Raw genomic sequence first — 15829 nt, 5'->3', positions numbered from 1 at the left:
CTCTCTCTCTCTCTCTCTCTCTCTCTCTCTCTCTCTCTCTCTCTCTCTCTCTCTCCTTTCTCTCTCTCTCTCCATTATTATTACATAGTCCCAGCAAGTATTGATTGTCACTATCTGTTTTCTTGAAAAACTGGATTTGATGGTGGTAGCTCACTGAAGACGAGGCTTAGTCAAAGCATCTGTCTGCAGAGTCTCTGGAAAAGCTACCGTCTCAGCAAAGGCTATAATTGTTTATAGAATTGAAGAATTTCTAAAGAAGGTAACAAACAAGAAAAGGAAAATACTGAAGCCAATCAATATAAGAGTAACTACAATGGATGCTGAGCTAGAATTTGGCATTCAGCCCAATACAACTGGCAAACAACTTTTTGACCAGGTTGTAAAAACAGTTGGTTTACGTGAGGTCTGGTTTTTTGGGCTGCAATATTTAGACAGCAAAGGATATTCTACATGGCTAAAACTGAATAAAAAGGTAACACAGCAAGATGTTAAAAGAAGAAAATCCTTTCCAGTTCAAGTTTAGAGCTAAATTCTTTCCTGAAGATGTTTCTGAGAAATTGATTCAAGAAATAACACAGAGACTTTTCTTCTTGCAAGTTAAAGAAGCCATCTTAAATGATGAGATATATTGCCCACCAGAAACTGCAGTTCTTTTGGCTTCGTATGCTGTTCAAGCCAAGTATGGAGATTATAATAAAGAGATTCACTAACCAGGCTATCTGGCTAATGACAGACTCTTACCACAGCATGTTTTGGAACAACACAAACTGACCAAAGAACAGTAGGAGGAGAGAATACAGAACTGGCATGAGGAACACAGAGGGATGCTAAGGGAAGTTTCGATGATGGAATACTTGAAGATTGCACAAGATCTAGAGATGTATGGTGCCAACTACTTTGAAATCAAGAATAAGAAGGGTACAGAGCTGTGGCTGGGTGTTGATGCTTTAGGTCTGAATATTTATGAGCATGATGACAAGTTAACACCTAAAATTGGTTTTCCCTGGAGTGAAATCCAAAATATTTCATTTAATGACAAAAAATTCGTTATGAAGCCAATTGACAAAAAGGCACCTGATTTTGTCTTCTGTGCACCTCGTCTGAGAATCAATAAGTGAATTTTGGCCTTATGTATGGGAAACCATGAACTGTACATGCGAAGGAGAAAGCCTGATACTATTGAAGTACAACAGATGAAGGCTCAGGCCCAGGAAGAAAAACATCAGAAGCAGCTAGAAAGGGCATAGTTAGAGAATGAAAAGAAGAAATGAGAAATAGCAGAAAAGGAAAAGGAAAGAATAGAACGTGAAAAGGAAGAGCTGATGGAGCGTCTGAGGCAAATCGAAGAACAGACAATGAAAGCCCAGAAAGAACTTGAAGAACAGACTCGGAAAGCTCTGGAACTGGAGCAGGAGCGTCAGCGAACGAAAGAGGAGGCAGAACGGTTAGACAGGGAGCTCCGGGCTGCAGAAGAGGCCAAGTCCGCAATAGCCAAGCAAGCTGCTGACCAGATGAAGAACCAGGAGCAGCTGGCAGCAGAACTTGCCGAATTCACTGCCAAGATTGCACTTTTAGAAGAAGCCAAGAAGAGAAAGGAAGAGGAAGCTACTAAGTGGCAGCACAAAGCTTTTGCAGCTCAGGAAGACTTGGAAAAGAGCAAAGAAGAGTTAAAAACTGTGAGGTTTGCGCCTTCTCCACCGCCCCCTCCCCTAGTCATCCCTCCCACAGAGAACGAGCATGAGACAAGAACAGTGTGGAGGCCAGCACCAAGCTGTCCAGTGAGGGGGTGATGAACCACAGAAGCGAGGAAGAGCGGGTGACAGAAACTCAGAAGAATGAACGCGTGAAGAAGCAGCTCCAGGCTTTAAGTTCAGAATTAGCCCAAGCCAGAGATGAAACCAAGACGACCCAGAATGATGTTCTTCATGCTGAGAATGTCAAGGCAGGCCATGATAAGTACAAGACTCAGCGACAGATCCAACAAGGCAACACAAAGCAGCACATCGATGAGTTTGAAGCCATGTGAGAGCCGTTCTTGTGATTCGTGTCCTTCATAAGCTGAACCACCACCGAGAAAGCAGGCTTGTGCAGGTGCCATGGACGCATCCACCATGCCAAAGCACGCAGAACACTGAAGGGCGTGCTTCAGCATTAAGGCAGTGTGATGTCATACTTGGTCATTTTTCTTTTGTCCAGGGAATAGATAACGGCATTCTGTCACCTTTTTGTACATTTTTCACTTTTTGTTTGTTTCATCTTTTCAGTTGAATATTAATACTGATGGCCATGTCTTACAAATGTGTGTATGTGCTTTGTGCACTGTGTACATCGTAGGATAGTGGTGGACATTTCCATGCATGTTTAAAGAGCTCAATTTTCTTTGCCCTTCCCATGTTGTAGGCTACATACATCTCCATGTCATTCTCGTATTTTGTCAGTGTGGCCTTCTCACGCCCTCTCGTGATAGAGCTGTTATCCTGGTGTCACACAGATCACTTACTGGAGGTGTCTAAAATGAGATAGTGGGGTAGACAGACGGACAGATAGGGGACTACATCCCAAAATGATTAGAACATTGGACAGCACAGTATGCAGCCAGTGGTTATTATAGAATCCCTTAATTACCTTATTGAATGTTTGCTTTACTTAAGTACAGTCATCTCAGATAGCTTGAGTGATGGTGTTTCATGTCCTGTAGTCCTATGGTGGCTTTCCTTGCCTGTCATTTCAGTGACACACCCACTAGGCAGTTGCTCCTAGGAAAATTATTGATGAAGCACTGCCTGCAAGTACGTGGTCTCTGAAAAAAAATGCAAGTTTTGTTCTTAGGTTGATTTAGAAACACAGAAGTCCAATAGAAGGTGACTCTTGATGATAGCTAATTCTAATTGTTGAAGGGAAAAAAAACCAAACCTTGGCCTTTCTGCAAGGGCAGCATATGGAAACATCAATTCTGAGAATATAACACTACCTCACTCGTCACATGGTGACTGTTCACACACGTCTGTGCTGCACATCTGTTACCCATGGGCAATCACAATCATGTCCTTCATTGAGTGTGCTTCTGGGATTCCAGTGCTAACGTTTTAACTGCCTTGTTGTTGAATTGTGGGGCTCTGATTTGTGTTTAGATTGTATATTCTCACTGGTATGCTGTTCCCTGATGGGTGCTCTGTGTCTGAGGAAGTAGAGTGACCCTTTGTGAGAAAGACATTGCCTTTGCAGCACATGAAGCATTCCCACTCTTCATTCTTGATGGGATAGGTAACATCGTTTTAGCATATTTGGTTTCTAAATCACTGCTTATTTTATTTACAATCTCTAAAAACAAATTTTATTTCAATTATGTCTTACTGAGGAAGTCTTTCCAGCTAGAAAGCTGCTCTTACATTCTCTGATCATGAAGCACCTGAATTTGAAGATACAGAAAGACTTGTTTTCTCTGTGTGGTTCAGTTACTTTCCATTTGGTATAATGCACTCAAACTTAACTTTATCTATGACAATTGCCATTCTATTAAGCAGTTTTCACGCACAGTCGATTCAACTTGTTTTTATGCTGTTTTTGATTTTTGCTGACTTAAAAAGGATTAATTTGGGCAGACATTATAAAAAGGATAAGGTTAATATAATTTTTGGACTCTGTAGGACAAAAGACAACTGATTCACCTTGAAGTGACTGCTGTACAGTGGTTGTGCACATGCTTCCAAGTCATTTGCAAGGGAATGCTTTCCATAGATGAGAGGGAGACACAGTAGGCCTTACCATTCAGACTTTGAAGTATGAGTGTTCATTTTTCCAAAGCATCAGAGCAATAGTCCTTATTGCTCAAAGAATTGACTTCCTTCGGATTTTACTTTTTTTTTTCTATTTGCATTGTGTACATTATCATTGCTATACCAGTTGTTGCAGTGTTGAGAGGATACCAGTTATATTTGCTGTTAATAGTCTATTTGTAGATTAGGATTAAAGTGGGTTTAATTCATTTTTATAGATGTATGAATTTTTCTAAACAGGAACAGCCATTTGCAAAATGGGTTTTCATAGTGATTGCATCAATTATAACGTTTATCATCAGCAGTTGAGAGCACATGTTCATATAGCAATGTAAAAACACACTAATGAGTATTTGGTAATTTCCCATTAGCATAATTTCCTGTTGTACATGTAAATTACAATTACATCTCTAATTTTGGATAATATTCATTGGTTAACAATAAAGTGACTAAAGCAAAAAAAAAAAAAGAAAAAGAAAAACTGGATTTAAGTACTGGAGAAATATCGCTCCATCACATCCCTTATGCTCTCTGAATGTCATTGTGTGATATACCTCCACCATAACTGGAGATGGAGTTTGTGCCCTGTACCAAATTTCATAGAAGATTTGAGTGATAGAGAACTTGAGAAAGAAAGACAAGAGTAATTTTCATGTGATTTTTTGTCTGTACAGATTAATCAGATTTCTTTTATTTCAAAATACAGTTTCCTAATACTTCTTTTGGTTCTTTGATAATTTTTAGTTTCATTCAAATTGTTGATCTATATGTACACATGAATTGGCACCAAGCCCCATAGTATGTATTTCAATATCAATGAAGTCATATATATACATATGTAAAGAGAATAAATGTGTGTATATGACTTGGAAGTGTGAAAATCTCACTTGTGAATACAGTGATTTCTCTCTCTCTCTCTCTCTCTCTCTCTCTCTCTCTCTCACACACACACACACACACACACACACACACATCAACATCACATACATGTACACAAGCACATACCCTCACAAAATCAGAGATAGTATTTAGGGTTCTGAGCAGTTATTTTGAAAAACACATTTTTGAATTTATTTGTACAGGCTAAAAAGAAATGTTTATTGGTCCTTTAGCTCTTGGCTTTCTGATATATTCACCACCAACAAACTATATGGTATAGAGCACTTGGCATGTTTTTATTTCAAACTACGATGTAATATAAGTATAAGATAGAAATTTAATTGTAAATAATGCTTAACATGAAAAAACAATATGAAATTATTTGTTAATATTTAATTGGTTACTTGTTGGATTTGGAGTACTTTGATTCATTGTGCTTTAAATAGAGCATACTATTAAACTTATTAATTTTATAAACTAATATATTTTATAATATCATTATATAATAAATATACTGTTATAAACTAATTTAACTTGCTTATTTTATTTTTTTTAGTAAAAAGCTTTTATTAAAAAATACATTATACTAATTTTGTTTCTATATCAAGTTAAACAGGAAGTGACACAATAATTTCTCAGAGCCCCTGTACAGGATGCAATCAGCTCATTAGTTCACATTCTAATAAGAGTGAGAAATTCAATTCATTAACTTCACAAAAGGCTCATTATTGGTATATTTCATATCAAAAATATTTTATAAGACTTTCATATTTCAATTAAAAATTTGCCTAATATAAAATGATACTGTCTTTGAAATGCATACAAGTAATGACTCAATTTTCTTTCTTGCAAAATTCAAGAACATGATTGTTTGAAATTGCTTTACTGTTCACAAAGTAGTTCAGAAGTAATTGAGGGCTAGGGGTGTAGTTTGGTGGTGGTGTGCTTGTCTATCAGGAACAAGTTACTGAATGTCCCCTAGCACAGATAAAGAAATAACTGGGCCACCTGAGATTGTGCTGCATTCCTACACTTCATTTCCAGTGACGAAAATATGCTGGCGATATAACAGAATGCCACAGAGGTCTCTAGTCTTAACACACACATTTCTCACAGGCTTTCAAGTGCTGAACTTTAAATTATTATCCAGACCTGTAAAATGACATGTAAAAATGGCTTATGGAGGCCAGGTATGGGATCACATACCTTAAATCCCAGCCATCAGGAGGCAGAGGCTGGTAGGCCTTTTTGAGTTTCAGGACATCAAGGCCTACTTAGTTAGATTCTTTCTAAAATAAAATGCATTTGGAAACATATACTCAAAGGAAGCCCTTTTGTATTCTTAGCATTTAATTGATTGGGGAGAAGCAGTTTTTCCTTTTTTAGACTGGCATGCAGCCACCGAGATAGCTCAAGCTCTAGTTTTCCTGATGGTTTAAGAAGCCAGTCTTTTCTTAACTTCCAGGTAAGCAATAAGCCTCAAATTTATCATAATATTGTCAAGAACACACAGATAATCTCATATTTGCCCCATAAATATCTTGCTTTTGTCTAGTCTAATTGATGAGAAACAGGGAAAGGAGTGTGTCTGTCACAAAGAAGATGAGTGATTTTTCTGAGGATGATACTCTAGATTTTTCTTCCGATATCCACATGCAGACACTCACACGTGCCCCTGCACCATCCTGGCATTCTGTTACATTTTCAGCATATTTTCACCACTGGAAATGAAGTGTGAGAATGTAGCCCAATCTCAGGTGGCCCAGTTATTTCCTTCCTTTAAACTTTGATATTTTTTAGAAATATGCTTATATGCAAAAGAATCCATCCCACAAGCTCACCAAGACTTGGCCTTGTCACACTCCAGTGCTCATTACAATACAAATGCCAACTAAAGCGAGACACTTTGAAAATTTGAAACTAGAACTAGAGCCTCATACTGTGATATCCGAACTGTCCAAATCACAACCATAAGTAACTCAGCTTATTACATTCACTAAGATTTCAAATAAGATGGAGAAATGCCACACGACGACACAGGTAATGTGAATTTCTGAAACAGAATCTTGAGCATCTGTAAGAAAAAAAAATGCTAGGAAGAAGTCCTAGGACTCTTAAAGCATTAGTTTAAATCAAATGTTATCAAGAAAGAAAAAATATAGAAGGAAAAACAACTGGATCATTTAGAATTAAAAATGACAGTGACAGAGATGAAATACAAACATTATAAAAGCCTCAACGTCATAAGAAATACTAAATAGGCAAGTTGAGATTACAAAGAGCTGAGACAGACCACCAAGAAGTATAAAGACTGAAAAATAGACAAGAAGAAAAGACTGAGAAAGAAAAGAAGTTACTCAGAAGTACCCATAAGACTGTTAATAAAACACCCAACAGTGTAGTTTTGAAATTCTAAAATGAAAATCAAAATGATGTAGGACTGAGAAATGTGTGAAGTAGCAAAGCCTGGTAATTTCCAAAGTGTCACTAAAATTCTTTGAATTTAAGGGATTTAGTGAACCCAAAACATCCATAAAACTTCAAACTCATACACATTTATAATAACATTGTTAAAATTCAAAGAGAAAAATGTAAAGTTGACCAAAGGAAAAATGATAAACAACACTAATGGATTTCTCATCAGAAACCATGAGATAAAAAAAAAAAAGGAGAGAGGATTTTTTTCTTTTTAAATTCTTTTGAGAATTTTATACCTGTGTAATGTATTTATATGATTTCTACTCTTCCATCTTTTAAAAATTAAAATTAAAATTTTAAATGTATATTTTTATTTTATCATAAAAATGGAAAATATTAAGATGTAGGAAAAGAACTTGAGCAGATGCTTCAAAAAAGAAGCCAAACTTTGGCAAAACTTGAAAAACAAAATGTAGTAACATCAATCTTTAAGAAACATTTCTCCATTGCTGGTGAGATTGCAAGCTGGCACAACCATTCTGGAAAGCAGTCTGGCAGTTCCTCAGAAAATTGGACATAGTATTACCTGAAGACCTATCTATACCACTCATGAGCATATATTCAAAAGATGATGCAACATATAACAAGGACACATGCTCCACTATGTTCATAGCAGCCTTATTTATAATAGCCAGAAGCCGGAAAGTACTCAGATGTCCTTCAACAGAGGAATGGATACAGAAAATGTGGTACATATACACAATGGAATACTACTCAGCTATTAAAAACAATGACTTCATGAAATTCTCAGGCAAATGGATAGAACTAGAAAATATCATCCTGAGTGATGTGACCCAGACACAAAAGAACACACATGGTATGCACTCACTGATTATTGGATATTAGGCATAAAAGCTCAGAATATCCACAATACAAACACAGACCATATGAAGCTCAGAAAGAAGGAAGACCAAAGTGTGGATGCTTCAGTCCTACTTAGAATGGGAAACAAAATAATCAAGGGAAGTAGAGGGTGGGAGGGACTTGGTAGGAAGAAAGAAAGAGGACGGGGGGAAAGGGGAAGAATCAGATATGGGGAGAGATTTAGGAGATGTACAGAGAGTCAGGAAATTGAGCAGAGGTGTGTAGCAATGAGGGATGGGGAAGTGGGGGTAGCATCCAAAAAGTCCAAGATACCAGGAAAACAAGAGGCTCCAAGGACCCAACAGCGATGACATTAGCTGAAGTGCACAACAAAGGGGAAAGAGAACCTATAGAGTCCTTATACAGAAGTTAGGCATGGCCCCCAGTTGAAGGAAGGGGCCACTCGCCCATCTCCAAATTTTAACTCAGAATTGCTCCTATCTAAAGGAAATACAGGGACAAAGTGTGGAGCAGAAACTGAAGGAAAGGCCATCTAGAGACTGCCCCACTTGGGGATCTATCCCATATACAGTAACCAAACCCAGACACTATTGCTGATGCCAAGAAGTGCTTGCTGATGGGAGCCTCATATAGCTGTCTTCTGAGAGGCTCTGCCAGAGACTGACAAATACAGAGGCAGATGCTCACAGCCAACCATCAAACTGAGCAGGATGACCCCAATGGAGGAGTTAAAGAAAGGACTGAAGGAGCTGAAGGAGTTTACAACCCCATAGACAGAACAACAATACCAACAAACCAGAACCCTCAGAGCTCCCAGGGACTAAACCACCAACCAAAGTGTACACGTGGAGGAATTCATGGCTCTAGGTGCATATGTAGCAGAGAATGGCCTTGTCTGTCGTCAATGGGAGGGAAGGCCCTTGGTCCTGTGAAGGCTGGATGCTCCAATGTAAGATAATGCCAGGGTGGGAGTGGGAGGATGGCTGAGGGAGCACACTCATGGGTAAGCTGGAGAGGATTGGGGGTTTGTGGAGGAGAAACCAGGAAAGGGGATAACATTTAAAATGTAAATACATATAATAATTATTAAAAACGTAAAAAAGAATTCAGGGTTACAAGAACAGTGATATATCAAAGCTCAGTCATTAGGAAATAAAACAATGACTAAAATAAAGTTACTGATGATATTAATTTGTGGTAAGGATTTTAATAATCAGATATACTCTCATACATTTTTAATGTATTTCAAATGTACTTTCTCTTTTAGAAAATTTAAAAAATATAATTACATGACCCAGATATTCCACTTCTGGTTATTTACCCCAGAATACTAATTAACAGCATTCTATTTCTGTGAGGAGATAAAGGGCAAATATTTTTTCAGGCCACATATCACAACCCTACAATTGAATCTTTATCAAACAAAAGTATTCATAATCTATATAAATACATGGTTGTAATTGTAGTGCAGTTATTTATAAGAGAGGTGATTGGCCAGATTTGGGCTGGTTATTATATGCAGCTTTTTGATCCCTGCCATATGGAAATGAAAATATGTATGTACCCCAGCTCTACAAAGTGCCCATAGAAGTTTTAATAATATTTGTCAATGACTGTACAAATGTGTTAAAAAATCATAGTCCTTTTTTACACATTAAAATTCAGAAGCTTGTCTAAAATTAGAAAATCTTAATTTTACATTAGAAATAAAATGAAGAATTTAAAGGTGTCATGTAATCACTTGCCTTTTGCATTTATGGACTTTTTTGCAGTAGTAATACATACCTTTACAGTTTAGTGCCCATTTATATGTGAAGTAATCAAAGCTCATACTTATCTTACTATTGGATGGCTAGGCTGATGACTGAATGGATGATATCTGAATGCAAACATGAGCATTATTTGTACACCTATCCAGTAATGAGTGGATGTTCATTAAACCATTTACTCCTTTCTGATAAAATTTATTGATGAGTTTTGAGATAACCTGGGCTGAGAAGAATTCTCTGAGTGGTTGGGATCTACTTGCTGGGATCTACATGACAGAAAGATGTGACCCAATGATACTTCAGTGATGAGAGATGCCTCCTGAATACAGGAAGAGAATTGCTTGAGACAAGATTGGATCTGTGCAGTCATTAAAAAAGAAGTCTGGTGAAAATAAGATAGAGAGAATGAAATGAAGGAGAGTAGAAAAGTAGAAGACTCCTGGATTAGGAAGAACTTTGCCATTCATAGTAAGGAGCTTTGTTTTGTTTTGTTTTGTTTTGTTTTGTTTTGTTTTTAAGTATAGTGAACTAGAACCAATGTATACAGGTAAGTGTAGAAGCAATTTATCTTATTCATGTTTTTGAAATGTCACTCTATTCTGTGAAAAAGGTAGTTATGAAAGAAGGGATGAACAAAGTTATGGTTATGTTCTGGTTGGAGCTATAGTGATATATGAGTTATTGAAAGCAGGTATTCACAATATATTCTGAAGGAGTCAATAGGATGTGTTTATGAACAATGGAATCAATATAGACATCACAGATCTCTTTTGTTTTTTTTCTTTTTTATTGGATATTTTATTTATTTACATTTCAGATGTTATCCGCTTTCTCCATGCCCCCCACAAACCACCTATCCTATCCTTCCTCTTCTTTTTTGCTTTCATAGCATTTTAATTACAATGAAGTATTAAGGTTAGTTCTAGGTTGAGGAACTAGCAATATAATAGATACAAATAGTCAAGGAACAAGCAAGACAATAAACACAAATAGTCAAAGAACAAGCAAGGCAATAAACAAAGTCACATGATCACTATTTCTAAGGGCTTCTCAAGATGACCAAAATATATGAGCCTATTTCCCTGTCCTAGCTCAAAGTCATTTTCATGCCTGAAGCCTACTTCCTCGTTCTAGCCTAAAATTTAGATTCCTGCCTCAAATTGCTTATTTGTTCTGGCCTAAGATTTAGATTCCTGCCTGAAATTGCCTCTTTATTCTCACCTAATGTCAGCTTCCTGCCTGAAGCCTTGTCCCCATAGAAACTTTGACTCACATAAATTTGGTGAGGCTTATTGATATAGACTGGAGTAATCATTCCTAACATTCAAAGATGGCAATCTGTAGGAATTTGGTGATAAACACATAGGATAGCAACAGCTACAGCAATCTTAGCTACAGTATAAGACTTCTATTCATTAACTTATTTGACTCAAACTTTCTTAATAAAATAACCATTGGCAAGAAAAAAATGAACGATGGAATTTGAGAAAACCATGTTTTCAAATTCTGTATTCAAAACTGCAAAAGTCTCATCTTAGTGCAGAAGAAGCAAATCAAAAGTCATCAGACTAAGGGTATATTTTGAAGACAGAAAATATAGATTAGTTGCCAACTGCAACATTGGGTGAGCTAGCTGGGACAGTGCTGGAGAGCTCTTCCTGGTGGTGTGGGTGAGGGAGAGCTGGTGTCCTGACCAACTCAGCTACTACCCAGGCCCAGATCCAGGGCTTTTTGAGTTTTCCCATGCCAACATTTGCATCATCTATGAATTGCTACAAAATGTGGAAGAATCAGTCCTGCTGATTCGAAGATTCAGGATTTCCAAAGCATAAGGCAACAATGGGATACCACAAAGAAGTCCCCATAAGGATCCAATATTGATAATGCAGAAGCCAGAGGTTGGAACCAGACTAATTACTCTTTGAAATAAACATTTGCAAGTAAGGATGTATGGACAAAAGGGATACACCGAAACATTACAGCTTTCATGAGGTGTTTTATTTGCTTATTTTTTCTTTTAAGGGGGAGATTGCAAGGGTAGACAGTAGATAGAAAAGGATTGGGGGAATGAGTAGATTGGGGTACATGGTGTGAAATTTACAAGGAATCAACAAAAAGTTAAAAGGAAGAAGAATACAGAGGTTGGTAATAGTTTGAGATGGGGTGGAAAGAAAGAAAGAAAAACTAATGAAGGCTCTCAGCTTTCTATTCCAAACAAATGGGTCTATGTAACTACTATATACAAGACATGGAACACTAGTTTACAGAATATTTGGGAAGATAATTAAAAGTTAACCCTTTTTACTATAAGTACTCAGCCGGCAGTTTTATATGAGTGTGGAAAGAAAACAGTCACTGTAAATTCTGGAACCCACATTATCATTTACATAGTATTTTATAGTACGTGGACTTAGTTGATCATTTAGAGGTAGAGTACAGCCACAAGAACACAATGGGGAAAAACTATTCCAGGTTACTGTGATTCTTTCCTAACCTTGGAGGTAAGGAAAATGACAACTGGCTAATAAAGGAAAATGAGAAGGGCCAACCAGTAAAGGAGTCCCTGGTGAAGAAACTTTGTCAAAAAGGAGATCATCAGCGACTATGTCTAATGTTACTTGATGAAAAGGTCAAGGATTACAGATGCCAAAACCTGATAATAAAGCTGGGTATCATGTAAGTTGTTGGTGGCCTTGATAAGAACCTTTTCAGAGTAGAGAGACTAGAAGTCTGAAAGACTGACTTATTACATTTATTCCCTCATAAGGGGTGTATTAAAAGGGCCATGACTTCAAGTGGATGACATTTAAGTGTGTCCAAATATAGTGTACCACCGATAAGAATGTCTGAATAATGACCGTGTTCCAAGGACACATTGTTAGGGAGCTCTATTGCAATTAGTGTTTTAAAATCAATAAAAGTTATTTTCCATCTTGAAATATAAATGCCATATATTAAATGAAGAAGCAGAACCAAGTTAATATTTAATTCGACATGAGGATAATCTTTGAGGTCAATTCCATACATTTAAATGAAGCAAAAGACTAGCCCTGAATTAAGTGTAATGACTTTACATCTTTGAGAGGCATCTGTAAAATCACAATAGCTGATATCGCTATCTCTAGAGCTAGTCATTTAAAGTGTGGCCTTGACTGACTTTCCTCTTTAATTATTTAAAAGTTAGATGTTCAGTTGAATCTTGTACTTCCAATGTGAAGAACAGGAGAATAATTTGTTCAAACTTTTAATTCAAAATTTTATATTTTGTACAACAAAGTAATCTTCTGGAAACAAATATAAAACTAAATGAAAAATTCACAGGTTCTTTAAGTGTTGGTTCTCTAATATGAAGAAATTTAACTGCCCAATGATTAACAATTGCTCTTCAATTTTAAATGTTAGGCAACATGCTAACAAAATTTTTAAGCAGTAATGTACAGCTAGCAAACACATAGGAAATTGTAAGACTTGATTTGCCTTTCTCTCCAAAAATATATTTTTGTGGTTTGGATATGAAAAGAATCACCTTTTCCATCAGTAATAGAGACTAAACTTTGCCACATATCCAACTGTTCCTAGATGGTATTAGATATTATTGTTTTTATTATTGTTTTCATATTTAAAGCCTTATGTTTTCCACTTCTGTTCATATGGATCTATCTCCTGATTAATAACAACATTTCCTAATCTGGGACCATATCAAGAATTTTATTAGAGCAATATGCATCCTGTCTCCCTTTGCCCAGTACTGTCTTGGTCTCTTACGGATTAGCAAGTTGGTAGGTACTACTGGTGTCCACCTTACATGTCCCTGTTTTATAACACGGAATTACTGTTCCTTGTACCTTTAGCTGACACAGTATGTCTTAGGCTATCACCAGTTTTGTGGAGATAATTGGTAGATTAACAACTTTCTAGAAAGTAAGTGTTTTGTTTATGAAATATATAGTGTAAACACTTCCAATATGAGTGATTTAATTTACTAATATGATTCCAATAAACACAGAGCTCTGTAGAGAGTCACACAATCATCTTTCAGTTACCAGGAGGGCTCTCACTCCAGCATAGTACTAAGGTGGTACGTGCTTAGGCTAGAATAGCAAAATGATTAAGCATAGTTCAGAAATGGTGCAACAGTCACATTAAAATAGAGACTGAAAAAAATAACACACTTCTTCTCTCGAAACATCTGCGAAAATATGAAAAGAACCGTGGCATTTGGTGAGAAAAAAAATGACATTATGGCTAAAATTAATTAAATCTAAGGGGTAATGAGCAGAGATAGATGTCAAGGGAGAGAGAATTACTTTTGCTTAGAAATTCTATGAAGAAAAAAATTAAGTAAAACTTTTTTTTCATATTGTATACCAACAATTTGCAAGAATATTTGAAATGTGGTTTGATTCTGTGATTAGGATAAAAATGAAACTGTGTGATGAATACACACTATTATCCCTGCCTCTCAAACTCTAGAAAATTTCTCACCTGATTCAGATCTTCAATTTCCTTCTTTCTTCAGTCATAGCTCTGAGGAAAGCTCGAGCACATCTTGAGACTGTGGCTGTTGCTCCTTGTTGTGTGAGTTGCTCTCATAGTGATGGATGAAAACATTCATGTTGGGATGGCCGGTGAAATGGAGACTCTGGAGCCTTCAGCCAGCTGTGTGCATAACAAAGAATAGACACTTCTTTTTTTATAAATGAGAAATGCAATTCTTGATAAATCCAGGAATGAAGGTTCCAACTTTTACCAACCATCAGAACTCTGATGACAAGAACAATAACATGACCTATATCAGCTGTTTGCAATTTGGTTATAAGGACAAAGTGAATGTTATATGTCGAATAATGAAGAATCATAAAGGAAATTCAATTCAGGACAGATGAACAATAGCTAATTTGATTTAATGATGACTCAGTCTCACTCTTGTAGATGTTACAAATACACATTTCTAAACCACTTTTGTACCTTTTCTAACACAAACGTTTTTCAGAAAGAAACATACATAATTAAAAAGTATGTTTGTTTCTATATACCCATAAATTAATGTAGCACTCAGACTTTGTTAAGAGAAATTTTTTGCTTAATAGTTGGTAGTTAATGCAGAAACTTACAATTCATCTAAGGGTAGAGAATAAGTGTCTGTGGAGTTCTCAGCCACAGAGTGGATATCTCTAGCACATCCTCTTCCAGAGGCTTGGGTACTATTGTGGAAGAGGTGGCAGAAAGTTAGTAGCGATCAGAGGTCAGGGAGGATCAGAGCAAATCAGTGTCTTCTGTGCATGCCAAGAACACTGCATTCACAAACTCACAGTAACCTTTAAGAGATCAATCCAGCCAACTTTCTAGCATAGGGGCAGAATGGGCCCACAGGCTACCACCCATAGCTTGAAAAGATGTTGGCAGTTGATAGATTTAGAAGGAGAAAGGGAGTCAGTTTTCCTTTAAGGGTGTGACATCTGGTGAGTTAGCCATGCACCAGTGGAACTGCTCCCACACCCCATAAGTGTGTGTCAAACACAAATTGGACTCCATGGGGTTAAAGAAAGAGTGCATGAAGTTGGAATGGGGTAGAAAGATGAGAGTAGACCCAGGAAGAGCTTAGGGGGCAGAGTAAAGGCTAAATACTACCAAAGTTCATTGTATCTGTGCATGAAGTCTTCAAAGAATTAATAAAAACATTATAAATTTCTTAAACACTAGGCATAAAAATAGAGTATATTCAGACCAAAACAATGAGATAAGGAGGTCCTGTTGAGCCACACAGAGTCAAATCACATGATCCACTTTAAGGACAGGATAAGACACACCCATTAGCATGACTAACACATATCAGCAACATTTGAAGCCATTTAAGAGAAGTGATTCTAGGAATATTTAAACAATATTGAGGTTGAGTATAGTGGAAAACACTTATAATATCTGCAATAAAGAAGCTGAAACAGAAAAATTATCATTATGAAACCAGTATGAGCTATATAGCATAACCTTGTCTCAAAAACTGTTGTTGGGAACATACCTGGATGCTAGACCTTTTCACTGGAAGATGTAAAGCCTCTCTCTCTCTCTCTCTCTCTCTCTCTCTCTCTCTCTCTCTCTCTC

At 36.8% G+C, this 15829-nt stretch overlaps 1 pseudogene; it reads left to right on the top strand.

Annotated features, from left to right (window-relative positions):
* Nucleotides 1-317: 317 nt before the first annotated feature.
* Nucleotides 318-2026, top strand: LOC114619189 (annotated as a pseudogene).
* Nucleotides 2027-15829: the final 13803 nt, after the last annotated feature.

This window comes from Grammomys surdaster, unplaced genomic scaffold, assembly GCF_004785775.1.
Source record: "Grammomys surdaster isolate TR1022 unplaced genomic scaffold, NIH_TR_1.0 148, whole genome shotgun sequence".
In the NCBI taxonomy this organism is placed as follows: Eukaryota; Metazoa; Chordata; class Mammalia; order Rodentia; family Muridae; genus Grammomys; species Grammomys surdaster.
Note: the sequence above shows the minus strand (reverse complement) of the source record. Positions and strands in the feature narration are given on the sequence as shown.